The sequence below is a fragment of the Telopea speciosissima genome, chromosome 7 (assembly GCF_018873765.1).
Source record: "Telopea speciosissima isolate NSW1024214 ecotype Mountain lineage chromosome 7, Tspe_v1, whole genome shotgun sequence".
In the NCBI taxonomy this organism is placed as follows: Eukaryota; Viridiplantae; Streptophyta; class Magnoliopsida; order Proteales; family Proteaceae; genus Telopea; species Telopea speciosissima.
The window spans coordinates 17,242,933-17,259,009 of NC_057922.1; positions in this window are offsets into that span (position 1 = coordinate 17,242,933).

Consider the following 16,077-nt stretch of genomic DNA (forward strand, 5'->3'; position numbering starts at 1 on the left):
AGAGAAATTGCAGTTATTGCCTTACCAAATAATCTGATAGTCTGATAAGTGCAGTCCACTTGTTCGCTCTATTGCTTCACAAAGGCTGACCTTCTATGTTAGGCGTGGGGTTCTTCGACCAATGATTGACATTAGAATCTGATTTGCATTTTTTTTGTTTTTGGTAAAAATTAGAATCTGATTTGCACGGATTCCCCCAAGATGCTTTTATTTGCACTGCATATTGAGGCTACCAAGAAGCCTAGGAGTCAACAATTCTCACAAAAAGTGAAAAAACGCATGGAGGAATGGATAAACGAAGAACTGAATTGAGATGTTATAAATGGGGATGTAATCGGATCGGATTCGGCTCGGATAGTGCTATATCCACATTTATATCCGATTAGTTTTTGGGCGGATTCAAAAAGTGTTAAATGAATACGGACATGGATACGGATTGAATATTTTATCCATTTACATGTAAATATAGCTTTTCAAATAGCTATTGCCTAGCCGTAGTCGTATCCGTTTAGATTTCGGATGGATTCAGATAGTGCTAAACGGATTTCGACTATTCATTTACATCCGTAGTTATAAAGCTTATTCGGGGAATCTCATCATATACTTTGTCAAATTACAAGTTGAGGGTTTGACTATGTTATTATCCATAGTTGTCACGGCGTCTAGCTGACTCAAGGCGTTATAAGGTTGTTGAAACGCTTGGGCGACAAGACGCCCACCTAGTTCTAGCATTGCCAAGGTGCATTAGACACCCTAATATTATTTTAATATATCTATTATATTTAATATAGTAATGATATAATTATGTTTAATTTGTATATCAAGAATCAACATTTTAACCAACATCAAGAGACAAGAATTAACATAATAGGTATATCAAAACAAACTATGATAAAATGAGGAAGTCAACAAATGATGAACAAATTATAGGATTTGACCATATGTTCTTTGTACCGGGGGCACAGGCAGCACTCAGACACATGGGGGTGGGCACAATGACCATCCCACCCCCTTGAATGGTGAAAATACTACCCCCATGTGTCTGGGTGCAACATGTGTTGTGGCACAGAAAACATCGACCCATTCAACGAGGTCTCATTGTCAGGATCACAATACTCCAAAGATTCATCCTGCCCGAAAAGAAGGGGCCGGAGGGAGAGAGAGAGAGAGAGAGAGAGAAGGGGGCTGTTAAAGATAGAAGATCGACGCAAAAGAAGGTTGGTATAAAATGTTGTTCGCAATGAGGTATTGGTACAAAACTTTCATAAGTCAGAAGTATTCCTGATGTGATCGAGTTGACAAAACAAAGTCAAACATTACATTGCAATTGGGAGAACCAAAACTAGCTTATTGGGTCAATATCTCATGGCCGGGATCGATCTTAGTGTAAGATAAGAGCTCTGACACTCAACTTTCAAATCTTTTCTTTCTTAATCGATGATCGATCAGATCCTTGGGCAACTTCTCTTTTCCTTTTCATTTTGAAAAAAATTTCTCCTTTCACACAGCCCCATAGTCTTTAGAGGTAAAGCTCACAAGACAGTAAGTGGGATGCAAATGCAAGTTGTGTACCAAAGGAAATCTTTAATTGTCATGAGCATTTCTTCTTCTTTCCTACTCGTTTTTGACTTCTTGTTCCATCTACTTCTGCTGCTTCTTCTTGATAAAGAGAGGCTCTGCATTGAGATTTGAGACCAAGAGTCAACATGTAAGTTGGCCCCTATTAAATCTTGAGAATATATTCTCTCATGTGGTCATCAGAATCTGATCTCCCCACCCTCACCCGTGCACCCAACCTGTCGTTGGCTATAAACAGAGGCTCCCTAACCCCGGCATTGTCATTGGCATTGCTGTGCAGTGAAGGAAGGAAATGAAATGGGAAGTTAATTGGTTTTGTGATTAAGAGGAAGAGAGGTCTTACATGAAGATAAGAGCCGCGTTTGGTAGCCAAGGATGATTTGCCTATGTCCTCCCAAGTGTGAAGGAGGTTTTCTTCAACTAACACATGACCCCATCACTCCTCTGCATCCCCTCTCCCCACCTTGTGTTGTTCATGGCAAGCTTCCTTGGCTAACTTGACCGGCTCTTACATTTCATGTTAGACCTGCTTTTCTTCATCCACAAATATGGAAGGAGATAAGTGACTCGATGAGAGACGCAAGTATGAAGATGATCTTATTGTTTTAGTAAATGGGTTATGTTTCATGTAATTGTATTTGTTTGGTTACACTGAGCTCATCACCATATCAAATTTGAAGTCCTTCATATAAATAGGGATGATTTTCTTAACCCTACTAGGGAAAGACAAGATAGACTTTATAATAACCCTTTTGTCTTATATGGTCCACATCCGCTTGGTCTAACATCTCGATATAACCATGCATGGTCACATAGAGAATATCCTTTTAGTAAATACGTCCTAATAAAATAATCTTTGGCTAACAACATTGCCCAGTTTTTATTGTAAGCTTCAACTATTGTTGTAATTGGAATTGCTTGCTTGTGTACAAAGAGTATTGAAACTGTAACTCGTTAATACAGTTATGCATGCATGCAACCATCCATCAAGTGCTTTATTTATGTTGTACTTAATTATAATATCTATCTGAATTAATGCATGTGTATCAAGGTATAAACATTTTTTGAAGTTACTATCTATTTTTAGTTTGGGAGAATGTTATCTATGCCGCAGTGCAGCCTGTGCCCAGGCACATGGGCAGCCTGTGCAGAGGGGCAGGGTGGTCATTGTGCCCACCACCATGTGTTTGGACGTAGGCTGTGCTGCGGCACAGAGAACAGCGCCCTTTTTAGTTTTTTTAGGATTGGTCACATTTTTTGTAAAAATGTATCCTCTGAAGCAATAGTTTCATGAATTTGTCTATAATTGCGTGTCGTCTATATGTGATTACAAAATGTATATCCTTTTTTGTTTTTTTATTGTGTGTGTGTGTGGGGGGGGGTGTTTCTAGGCCCCACACTGGGTGCTAGATAGGGACCCACAAGGGGCCCTACTACTAAGTCCTTAATGGAGGATGGCTGAGCAATTCTGAAACTTTTTAAAATTGCATAAATACTGGAATTGTGGTCAATAGCAAGCTTGGTTCATTCCATATTTGGGTTTTGGAAGAAGTATAATTTGAAGATCATCAACTTCGAGCAATTTGGAGCAAGTCTATATTGGATGAAGACTGGATTCTTTAGAAAGTAGACAACATCTCAACTTGAAGGAGGTTGAAGAATCTCTTCCCAAGCATTAATTTTAGGAAGATGTTAACTTGGAGGATCTCACCAAAATAGCCCACAATCAACAGGCCACACCCTCTTGATGATTTTGACAAGTTTTCCCTTTAATTTAGAGCTTGAGATTAGGGTTTTTCTTTTATATGTAAATATAATGCTTTCAATAACAAAGATAAAGTGAATAGAAGAATTGAATTTGCTTTGAGCAGACACCCAGAGTGCATAAACCCTTAAAATCACAAAGAGTTTTACTACAGTCTAGAAGAACTGCAGCTTTTCCCTTTACTTTGTCTTGCTCCCTTGTGTTCGTGTTGTTCGGTTGCACACCTAGAATAGTGTGTCTTGACTCTCTTGATCCGTAGCTTCTAATGAGGCTGCATTATTTGGTATCAGAGTTGTGGATCGGAGGAGAGCGAGAAGTTGTGATGGTGCCCAGGCAGAGTGGTGCATGTACAATTCCCGTGAAGGGCATCGATGTGAGAGATGAAGTAATGTAACTTCGACAACATATTACTGAGTTGACTCTTCAGAAAGAGAAATTACAATTTTAGCGATAAGTTGCTGATTTGGTTCTTGCAAATATATGATTGAGGAACACTTCGCGACATCCGAGTCTGACTGAGGAGATGTGTAACACTCACTATTCGTATTCAAAAAGTCAAAAATATGTTCGAAGGAGGAGTACTCATTGACATAGAACACCTGACTGGAATTCACCAGTATGAAATAGTACGACAACAACATAGCACAATTTTGAAAGCCTTAAAGCAGGTTGTGTTTCGAAAGCACAATAAGATTTGTAAATTCATATCTATACAAATTCTTCCCTTGGAATATCAATTAGGGTGTGTCACTAATTTGATATATCCAACCTTTTTCTCCTCCCAAGCTAAATTTGTACTGAAAAAATTATAATCACTTGGAATAATAGGAACAATGTTTTCAAAAACATTTTTTAGAGACTTCAATCTTTCTCCCCCTTAGTCATCATAAAAAAAATAAAGAAGACGAAAAAGTAAAAAATGGGCTATATGAGGAGATAACCAATGAAGCATGGAATATGCATCTTAGCATGAAATCAAAACAATCAGATAATATATAAAAGAATGATTGGATGTTAACACCTTTCCAGTATGTAACTTGAAACTTACCTAGATTTTGCATTGACTAATTGCCTTTCCATTGGAGATTATTTTCTCCTTCCAAAGGGGGAGGGCACTTATAGGCCTTAGACCCTATCTAGGTGGCCACTCCCATGATTGATAATCCTCCAGTAAAAATTTATTACCACTAAAATTACTTGTTTTCTATTGCAGTAAAAAAAAAGTACCACTTCTAGCTAAAGGTATCATTCAATTGCTTGCCCGCTTTTCTTATAGTGATGGTACTAAGACTCTCAATCAGGCTAGGTCCAAGTAGTTCATTTAAACGCCTATGAAGCCTATCCCACCTGATTACGTCCGCAGGATATATAGTTCGTGAAAGTTGCAATTTGCTACAGAATTAGGGATCGGCAAGCTTAGATTTAGGTAGCAACAGTGGACATAAAAGGGTGGTGATACGTAAAAGGCATTGGGTTATTAGTATACTATAAATATCGTAAAAGCAAGAGATTATTGTTTGGTTGTGTGGCCCCTACATCTGTGGGAGCAACAACAGAATGCCACAACAGACGTGGAGAGAGTGTATTATGGCACTGGTTGGAGAGAGATCATAATAGACGATAGAACCAGATCCTTGTTATATGACCCAACACAAAACACACACCCCCCCTCCCCAAAAAAAAAAAAAAAAAAGATAACCAGATCCTTGTACATACGGGCTGTTGATAGAATTATTATTATTATTATTCCAACAGAACTTAAAATCTATACAGGACTAGCGAACATAGAAACAGAGAAACCAAAAAAAAAAAAAAAAAGGAAAATTCCAACAGAACTTCAAATCTATACCAGAGAGAGACCACCGAGCATAGAAACAGATAAGCAAAACAAAAAAAAAAAAAAAGAGGAAAATTCCAACAGAACTTCAAATCTATACCAGAGAGAGACCAGCGAGCATAGAAACAGAGAAGCAAAACAAAAAAAAAAAAGAGGAAAATTCCAACCGAGCTTCAAATCTATACCAGAGAGAGACCAGCGAGCATATCTGCAATCCAAAACTTGACAAAGCCCTATACCCAAGTATCTCTGCTCCAAAAATCCTTGCAATCCAAAATTTTAAAACCTAAAAACCAAAACCCTAAATCGTAAAAGAGAGGACCAGAGACCAGATAACGTAGAGATAGAGCGACAGAGAATACTCCACTCACCAAATTAATGTAGAGAGAGGGAGAGAGACTAGAAAGAGCAGGAGATAGAGAGACAGAGAAGACGCAAGCAGCTACACCTCCCTTCATCTTGCAGGTTTTCTCTCTTCTGTGTTCTTTGTTCGCCGAGATAGTCAAGAGCTTTTTGGTTTTCTTTTTGAAAATACATCTGATTGCTCGTGATTTTCGAATTGTAAACTCAAATATGTCATTTGGTTTGCTTTGATCATTTGCCATATCTGAGTTTACCTATAAAGGAAAACCATAAGGTTGTGGTTAGTTATACCTCAAATTGGAATTATGTAATTCTGATCATCCAATGGTAGTGCAACCAGCAAATAATCCTTTGTTAAGTGCACCTGATTCGCGAATCAAACAACGAGTTGAATTGGGACCGGTCTTAGCTTGATCAGCGCAACATGAATGCAAGAAGGTCGAAAGGTATTTAATTAATTAGCTAATCGTAAGCAAGAAATTGTTATTGTTTGGATCGTTGACGATCATTCATGCTTTGAACGTGAAAAACTTTCTTTTTCTATGTATGTCATTTGGTTTGCTTTGTGCCAGCGGCCAAGGTTGGGTTGTCCTCAAGTTGGATGTGAGTTGGTTCGGCTCAACAAATGTAAGATTAACGAATGATCCAAAGTTTTAAAGTATTTAAAGTATTTCAGGCCTCTTTAAAAGGATTCCTATATTCCAATGATTATTTTGCAATGTATTTGTAGAGTACTGGTTTCTTGGATAATTATATTATGATAAAAGGATTTGTGTACAGCCGTACATGGTGCACCAACACACGACAATCAATCGAAACAAAAGCCCCATCGAAATACCCCCATTTGATGAATTATCGATAGGGGTAGGGTGTCGTGCATGAATCCCCTTCCTTATATTATTGTTAAAGTAAATTGTGAAATCTTGAATTTGTTTAAGAGAAAATATTACATAGACCATGGTAGTACATGCCCTCTCATACTCTCTTCTACCTTCTCCCTCCATTTTTTGACACTTCTCTTCTCCGACCATATGATCCTCAATTGATCTTATATGAATCATGAGGCACTCCCGGTCCATTGGATTGGTGTAAGAAATGCCTAGGCACATGAATGGCATGCAAATCCCTCCCCATGCATTGTTTAATAAGACAAATGCCTAACCAGAAACTATGTAAATTGTTTAAGGGGCGTTGTTCTCTGTGCCGCAGTGCAGGCTACGCCCAGGCACATGAAGGTGGGCGCAATGACCATCCTACCCCCCTATTTAATAAGGCAAATGCCTCATCGCCTCTGGACTCGAATCCTACAAGCTAAATATTTCCACTCCCTCCAATCTTATTTTAATCTCTCTATCCATGATCATCTTATCATTATTACTGACAATAGTTTTGACCCAAGCTAATGTAGAGGAAATATTGGATGAATTCTTGAGCCGGTTGGACCAACAAAAGTCCATCTGGACTAATCGAAGATATTAAGTTTGATGGGTTGAAATACATATCAAATCGAAGATCTTGACGAGCTCTCTATAAGGGTCAGAGCCTTTGAAGCTGATGTATGTGTTTTTTGGTCTTTTTCGTGCGTTTCGAAGGCGCAACAACCTGCCAAAGTGTCAAATTTTGAATTTTGTTTTCTTCTTATTAGGGCTTCTAATGCTCCTTTGTAATAAGTTTTGCCCTTTAAATTGAAGAAAGTTATCCATTTTCCCTACTTATGGATTCAAGTTCGTCAATGTTAAAACGAGATCTAACCCCCCGTTTCCTTCTGAATCAAAAGCTCAAAGGAGGCTGGATGGGCAGCCGTTATTATTTTGAATAATAAGAAATAATTAATTTTTTTTTTTAAAGTATACATGAATTATGGAGATGTAAGAACATCATCACAAGAAACTGAGGCAAGAGGGATTCAACAGGGCATCAGTGGAGAGATGTTTGGGTGCGACGTTGTGGTCTTTCTTACTAAGAAGAAAAGATATAGGACTCGGCTCCTGTCCAGCACCCCGGTAGAACCGTGCTATTTAGACACAATATTGCGTGCAATGACCGCCTTACCCCCACTTGGGCAAGACGCTTGGGCAAAGGTAAGGGGTTCTCTCAAATTGATATGATGCATGCAGCAAGTTCCTATAATTACACAGAGATAGGAATATATATGATGAGTCAACGTCATAGGAGAGATAGAGAGAGAGAGAGAGTTGACATTCTTCGTTATTCCAAACGGATAGAAGAGTGACACACAAAGTCAAACATCACATGGCATTTGAGAGAACCAAAACCAAGCAACTTGGGTCAAATGCTTTCTTACTCGATCAGGTCCATTTGCATTCCAAACCGGCTCCGCTGGAAACATAGCTAGCTGAATTGAGACATAATAAACAGTCAACAAGTTAATTCTCTAGAATATATTCCTTCACACCCTATAAATAAAAGGTATGGATGAAGAGAAGTAATTAAAGATATTGGATGAGAATGAAGTAGATTTTATATATGGGGCGTGATTCAATTCGAATCTGATCTCTCCCCACCAAACCTGCTCCCCTTGACTATAAATAGAGGTTCCCTAACACTCGATCAGCATTGTCATTCGTTGGCATTGCTACGAAATGAAGGAAATGAAGGAAATGAAATGGGAAGTACTTGGTTATGGTGATCCAGAGGAAGAGAGGTCTTACATGAAGATAAGAGCCGCGTTTGGTAGCCAAGGATGACTTGCCTATGTCCTCCCAAGAGTGAAGGGGTCTTCTTCAACTAACACATGATCTGCTATCACTCTCTCACACTCACCGATCCATCACCTCCACACCTTGTGTTGTTCATAGCAAGTCTCCTCCGCTAACTTGACCAGCTCTTACATTTCATGTTAGACTTGCTTTTCTTCATCCACAAATGATGAAACCTCTGCCCCCCCCCCCCCCCCCCCCCTCCCCTCCCCTCCCCTCCCCTTATGATCATAAGCCTTTGAAGGAGAAAAGTGACTCGGTAAGAGAGGCAGGTATGTAGATGGTCTTATGCAGAAGTATGTTTACAAGACAATAAACATTATACAGCCTGGTTAGGGTTCTTTATTATGTGTACCTTCATTTCTTTTATTGGTATTTGCATCCTTATAAATCAGTTTTTTTTTTATAGGAGGGGAATTATTGTGCATTGGATTTCTTTTGTTCTAAAGGTATGTTCATGGTTTCGACCTCCTCAGTCTATGTTTGCTTTACATTGTGATGGTTTTCTATCCAATAAAAGGCAACTTATCGTGGCTGATTCATGATGCTATGGGTTCCCCCATTATTGCTTTTGTAGGTGTGGGTGGAGATAGATTAGTCTTTTCTATGGAGTTGTATGCTATCTTCCAGGGTGTGACTCTATGTATTGAAAAATGTTTCTATGAAGTGTCCATTCGGTCAGATTCCAAATTAGCATTGGACATGCTAAATGGAAATTAGATTAAAGATCCTTGGGCGGTACAGTGGTTGAAGAGCAAAAGCCACCATTTGAGTGTTTCTCTTTCTTCGGTGGAATATTAGCATGTGAGGAGGAAGGTCAACTAGCAGATTACATTGCCTCCTTACCTATGGGTGACGTGGAGACTATTCTCCAACCGATTGACTTTCCAGAGAAACTTTATAAATTGGTTAAGGAGGATGTTGATTTCTATATCTACTATCGGTTGTAAATTCTTTGTTTTTTGGTCTTTTGTTGATACGGGACTTGTCCCGTTTTTGTTAGGGGCCTCCCATTTCCCTCTTTAAGTCAATTTTGAAGGGGGTTCTAGGTGGCTGCTTTTTTTGTATATTTTTTTTTTCTTTTTCGTTTTTAAATATAATGTACTCATTAAAAAAATGCTTGAATACTTAAGGATATCCACGTACAATATTTTTTAACAATTAAATACGTTCTTTTTTCATCAATCACACACATGTAAGTAGTCACCAAAACAATTCATAATGAAATATTCAACATTCTCCCCCTTTTTTGGTGATGACAAATATATTAGAGGAAAAGACTGCATAATTTTTCTCCCCTCAACCCATGCCATAAAAGATACCGATGTAAAGCAAAAAATGGGTTGAAACATATGAAGCAAATAACCATTTCAGATCATAGAGCCAAGCTAAAGCTCAAATTTGGCATGCATGTAATGGATATAAAAAATAATTTTTTTCCATCTTTATCAGTCAAGCATATAAACTCCATTTAGTATTCATATAAATTCTCCCCTAAACATATCAATTGGAATTTGCACAATTTGACATATCCAACCTTTTCTCACTTTCGTGTTGAAAAATATAATCACTTGAAATAATAGGAACAATGTTTTCAAAAACTTTTCTATATAAACTTCAAGGGAGAATGTTCTCTGTACCGCAGCGCAGGCTGCGCCCAGGCACATGGGCCTGCCACTCAGGGGGCAGGGTGGTCATTGCACCCACCCCCATGTGCCTGAGTGCAGCCTGCGTTGCGGCACAGAGAACAATGCCCCAAACTTCAATCTTTCACCCCCTTTGTCATCATAACAAATAAGGACGACAAAAAAGGGAAGGATGAGCTATATGAGGAGATAACTAATGAAACATGGAACAAGCACCTTAGCATGAACACAAAACAATTTAAACAATATATACAAGTATGATTTCATTGCTAAAAAAAGCCTTCATGTCATTACATTTAATATACTTCAATACAAGTGTAGATGACTGAAGATACTAACTCAAAAAATAAAAATAAGAGGAATTAAAATGAAGTCAGGATAAAAACTACACAACTAAGAATGGCAGAAACTAAAGAAGTAAGAAACCTATACAAAAGGCCAGGAGACTAAAAATATTGTTAATTGGGAAGAGTCCCAGCAAAAACCCTATTCCTTCAAGTTTATATAAAGAGGGAAAAAGATATCTACTTGGTGGTGTTTCTTACGCTCTCTCTCTCACAAGTCATCGTGAGATTACGCCTCTGTCCCCAGGGTAAATACACAGGCGTGCTTTTCCATTGGCCCAGATGCTTGTGTAGAAACCATGCGGCCAAGTAGAGATCTCTTGCCGATAACTTAAATATAAAAGGTTAGAATCGTACCTAATTCCAACCGCAGTACATAAGGCATGATAGTAAGATGCAAAGGATATACAAAAAATTGGACAAAAAAAACCTAAAGAATGCTTCCTATTCTAGGTATGGAAAGTCAAGTTTAGAATGCATGAGATGATTATTAAAATTTTCTAAATGGTGACAAATGTTATCTACAATGTTACTATGATGATGCAACACAAATCATTTTTTTTTTTTTTTTTGGGATTTTTGAAATTTGAGTTAGGGCCAAAATGGTCAAAAGACCAATATGCTTATGCAATATACTGCTAAGATGCATGGATTTGAATTATGAAAAATTCCTAAAATTCTGTAAAATTACATCTAACCATGATTTAAAGATGGAATGACGGAAAGGTATTTCTTGAGAATTTAAGAGATTGATTTAAGGGGGGAAATAGACAAATGATCAAAATATCCTTTTATACAATGAAATACAAATAGAGTAAGAAATATTATTTAAATAAATAACAAAAAAGCAAGGAAAAATTTTGCCTACTTCTATATTGCTAAAAAGCATAAGAGAAATGATTAGTGTGATTTTGAATCTCAGATTGATTATGAAATAGACTAATGGCTAGAATATCCCTCTGTAAGAAAAGTACTAGAGTGCATGAAAAATGCTCAAGAAATTAAGAAAAAGTATCTAAAAATAGTGAAATTTGATGTCATAATGAATGATACCCATGGAAGAAAAACTCAACCGAAACCTATCGAAACCACCGAGTTAACTCGGTTTCGTAGGTTTCCGAGACGAGTTGAAGAGAGATTTTATAAATCCCTGGATTCGATTGGGTTTCGATGGTTTCGACCATATTTCGGTGATTTGGACACATATGCCTATCGAAACTAGGGGAAACTTGACTTGAAACTAGGACAGATAGGTATTTATGCCAGAAATCAGGGCAGACATCTAGTTATGTCTAATTATTATTCATAAATAAGCAAATACCCCCTATTTGAATCCAATAAAATAATTAAAAAATCAAATTCCAAAAAGAAAAACAGTCAACCCCCTAGTTCAAGAACAGAAATTGGATTTTCGACGGTATGTGCAACTTTTGACTTTCTAATGCTGGGGTTTTTCTCAAATCTAAAAATTTCATAAATCTTAATATGGTAAAACATTACTAAAAACCAAATGTGCGGTAAAATATTCATTTGTTTCGATGTCCAAAAAAATATTTTCATTCAAAGCGCTTTTGACAGCATTCGCGCACACCAAATTAAGTTTGGCCGGTACATAACTCCTTCAATATAAATTAGATTTAAGCAATCTTGGACTTGTTGGAAAGCTATCAAAACAAAGTTTTGTAACAAATCCAAGATTACTTAAATCTCATTTATATTGAAGGAGCTATGTTCTGATCAAACCTTATTTGATACCATGTTTATGAACAATATATAGTATCAAACTTGGATCAAAACCACAAATAATATTTTTAGTGTTCTCTATGTGAAACTAATGCATGGATTGGGTTTAAAATGTCAAAAATAGGCAGCACAACAAGAATCAGGGCAAAAAAAAAAACTTTTGGGCCTCGAAACCAAGGTTCGAGTTAGCCTGGAGAAAGCCCCAGATTTCGATCGATATATGGTTGAAACCGAGACAAACTCGGTTTCTGGCTGGTCGAAACCCGAGTTTTAGAACCTTGATGATACATAGGAAAACCTATCTATGAAAATTGCACATGTAGGATTAAGCCATTAAACCATCAAGCGATGGTGAAAATTAAATAATGACCAAATAGAAGAATAAAATCATGTAAAATTACTGAATATCATGACATTAACATTGAATAATTATACCAAATTTAATAATCTAATTTTTAATAAGATTTTTTTTTTTTTTAGCATAGATAAGCCTACATTTACTACATTCATCTCAATCCTGACATGTTCGCATATGTAATTCGGTTTCGGCCACAATCTGGACATGTCTAGGCATGGAAGACGATGACTCCCTTTTTAGCATTCTTGCATCATTCCTTGCATTCATTGCAAATACAACCTTGGCGCACCTGTGAAAATCTTGTTTTCACTAAGATTGGTTATAACAAAACAATTGTAACCTTATTTTCTTATCCTTTTAATACAACAAAAAAAATAAATTCCCTTTTCTATGAGAGTAAATCATGTCATTTCACATGGACAATGACAACTATTAAAAATGACATAACAAACAATTCACTTCTAACTTATTTTGAAAGTACTTTTTGGGAAAAAAAACCTCAACTTGGTGACAATGCATACTTTTTTTCTCATTCACATAAATTACTTTTGGGAATAAGGCAAGGAGCAATCAAAAGAAGGTTACAACTTCTAACTTCACCACCTTGGTGACAACAAGATGCACCATAAAGTAAAACCGTGAGATCTTAAACCTATTTAAGGGCAAGATATTGTACTAACTGTTGATAGTACATGCCCTCTCATACTCTCTCCTCCCTCCATTCTCTGACAGTTTCTTTGCCCTGACCATGTGATTCCCCTATACGAATCATTAGTTACTTTGGATCTATTGATTTGGTGTAAGAGATGCCAATGTTGGGTCTTCCTCATTTATGAGGGCCAGCCACTGTCCAAGACAAATGGCTTGGGCAGTGGAATAGATTATGCAAAAGTCAAAACAAAAGAAAAAAAAAGAAAGAAAGAGAAGAGAGAAAAAGGGAAGAAGAATCGAGAGAATTGATGGGCTAATGGCCAAAATATGGATCGGCCATTCAATGAAAGGAAGAAAAAGATAGGGAGGGGGTGGCTCCCACCTACCTTTTGTCGCTCAAGCAACATAAAGAATGTTGTGAGCTCACTTCTTGCATTTCCTATAAATAGGGGTTAAGAGCAAGGACTCAAAATACACATTGAACGAATATTCAAGTTCAAGAGCTGTGAGTGTAGGAGAGCTGTTTGGAGTTATTGGGTTTAGTGTATTCTCTTCAAAGGTTTGAGAGTGTAAGTTGAGAGAGGGTATACAAGGGGTATCCGGCTTTGGATACATGGTTAGGTTTGGTTTAAATCCAAGTGTTATTACTTGTACGATTATTGTCTCAATTCTCTCATATTGAAGAAGTCTCAATTACGCCCATGAATGTAGGTATTGCCGAACCACGTAAACACTTGTGCCTTTTTCTTTACATACAGGTAGGAAAGGATTTTCGCACTTTTTCCAACAGCCAATACACACGGGTGGCATGTAGTCCCCTTCCCCATTGTTTAACAAAACAAATGCATAATCAGAAACTATGTAAATTGTAATACTAACTACTTACCCGTAATGTTATGTATGTCTCGAATTCTTGGCCCCGTTACAAGAATGACCCGTTCCGACATTTTTTGGTGGCGACCCGAATGGAACTTTTTCTGAGATCTGTGATGGTAGAGGAGGGCTTGGGCCGATAGGCCCAATCTCGTTGAGGGTGCGGGGGCGAAGCCCCCGTGGTACGGTTCGAACTGACCCGATGGATCAACCCGGATCCGATGAAGGAGTATTTATGTTCCTTACCCGCTTTATTGTAAAGTAGCGTAAGATTTGGGGTTTTTCGTTCTAGGGTTTCTGGTAGAGAGCAGCTGCGCCGTTTTGGGTGTTCTTAAGATCTTCATTGTAATCTTTTCTCTGATTTGCATAGTGAATCATCTTCGCCTTCACCAGTGGATGTAGCACACTATACTGGTGTGTGAACCACATTATATCTCTGTGTCCTCTTGCTATTTCTTGTTTCTTTTTGTGCTTTTGATCGATGTTTGCTATAACATGTAATTATACAGAGATGGGAATATGATGAGTCAACACCATAGGAGAGAGAGAGAGTTGACATTCTTAATTATTCGAAACGGACCAAGCTAAGGGATTTAAAGATAGAAGAGTGACACGTGAAGGAAAAAAGATAGAATTATGTGGTTGCTTGAGACATTTTTAACATAGAAGCTTGGTGAGTGACAACACAAAGTCAAACATTGCAAGGCATTTGAGAGAACCAAAACCAATCAACTTGGGTCAAATGCTTTCTTTCTTCTTCTTCTTTTCCTTCTTACTAGTTTTATCTTATTCTTCTTCTTCTCGATCGAGAGAGGCTCCGTTGGAAACATAACAAGTAAGTTGGTCCCTGTTAATTCTCTAGAATATATTCCCTCACCCTATAAATAAAAGCTATAAATAGATGCCCAAGCCCTCCTAACGCACCCAGCATTGTCACTTATTGGCATTGCTGTCAAATGAAATGGGAAGTTGGGTTATGGTAATCCAGAGGAAGAGAGGTCTTACATGAAGATAAGAGTCGTGTTTGGTAGCCAAGGATGATTTGCCTATGTCTTCCCAAGAATGAAGGGGTCTTCTTCTTCTTCTTCAATTAACACATGATCTATTATCACTCCCTTACACTCTCACCCATTCATCACTCATGTTCGCAACCCCCTCTCCCTTCCCACCTTGTGTTGTTCATGGCAAGTTTCCTTGGCTAACTTGATCGGCTCTTACATTTCATGTCAGACCTGCTTTTCTTCATGCATTAGGGTTCCTGGATGATAAGCCTTGAATGCAAGAAATGTTCGACTCGATGAGAGAGGCAGGTATGTACGTAGATTACATTAATTTGGATCTTCTACTACCGCCTGCCCGTCCTGTCTGTGTGCTTCCTCACACAGGAATGGGTGCAATGACTGTCCTACCCATTGCTCGGGTGGGCTAGGGTGGTCATTGTGCCCTTGCCTATGTGAGGAAGCACACAGGCAGGACGGTCAAACGGCAATAGAAGATCAAAATCCACATAGATTATCTTATTGTTTTAGTAAATAGGTTTTGCTTTGTGTAACCACGGCTGGTTACATTGATGCTTGTCACCATACCAAAATTTCCCTCCTTCGTAGAATAAAGGCAAGGGTGTCAGTTACATTTAATAATATTTGTCTGAATTAATGGGGGGCTTATCGCGGCATAAAGTGAACATTTCTAATTCTCAAATGACACAGATTCATGTTTGCGATTAATTATCCCATTAATCTACAAGAGTACTTGAATTTATAATTGATTATTGTAATTTAGATTCTCCATTGAAGTTTTGGTGAAGATCGGCTAGAATCCTTCCTATCCACTTGTCTTAGCCATGAGGCCCATAAGTCCATGGAGGATGACATCTATATATACATTTGTGTTTTTCCTACCTGGAGATGCTTTGTAGATTTCCCTCGGTTGATCAACTAAGGGAAGGGATTGTATCTAAAATCATTTTCTTGTTGCATCTGTTCGACATGAGCTGAAGGTAGAGACCATCTCTTCTTTATCTGTTCGTTCATGAAAGTCATTTGGTAGAAGATTAATCATCTTTGTTCTCTATTAAGACAGTGCATTTAGTGGGTCGCTAAGAACTTCAGTAGGGACTCCATCTAGCGGGTCGTACCTTTTGTTTTACAGTTTGCCATTTATAAAATGAAAGGAATGATAGTATCTTTTGCCAAAAAT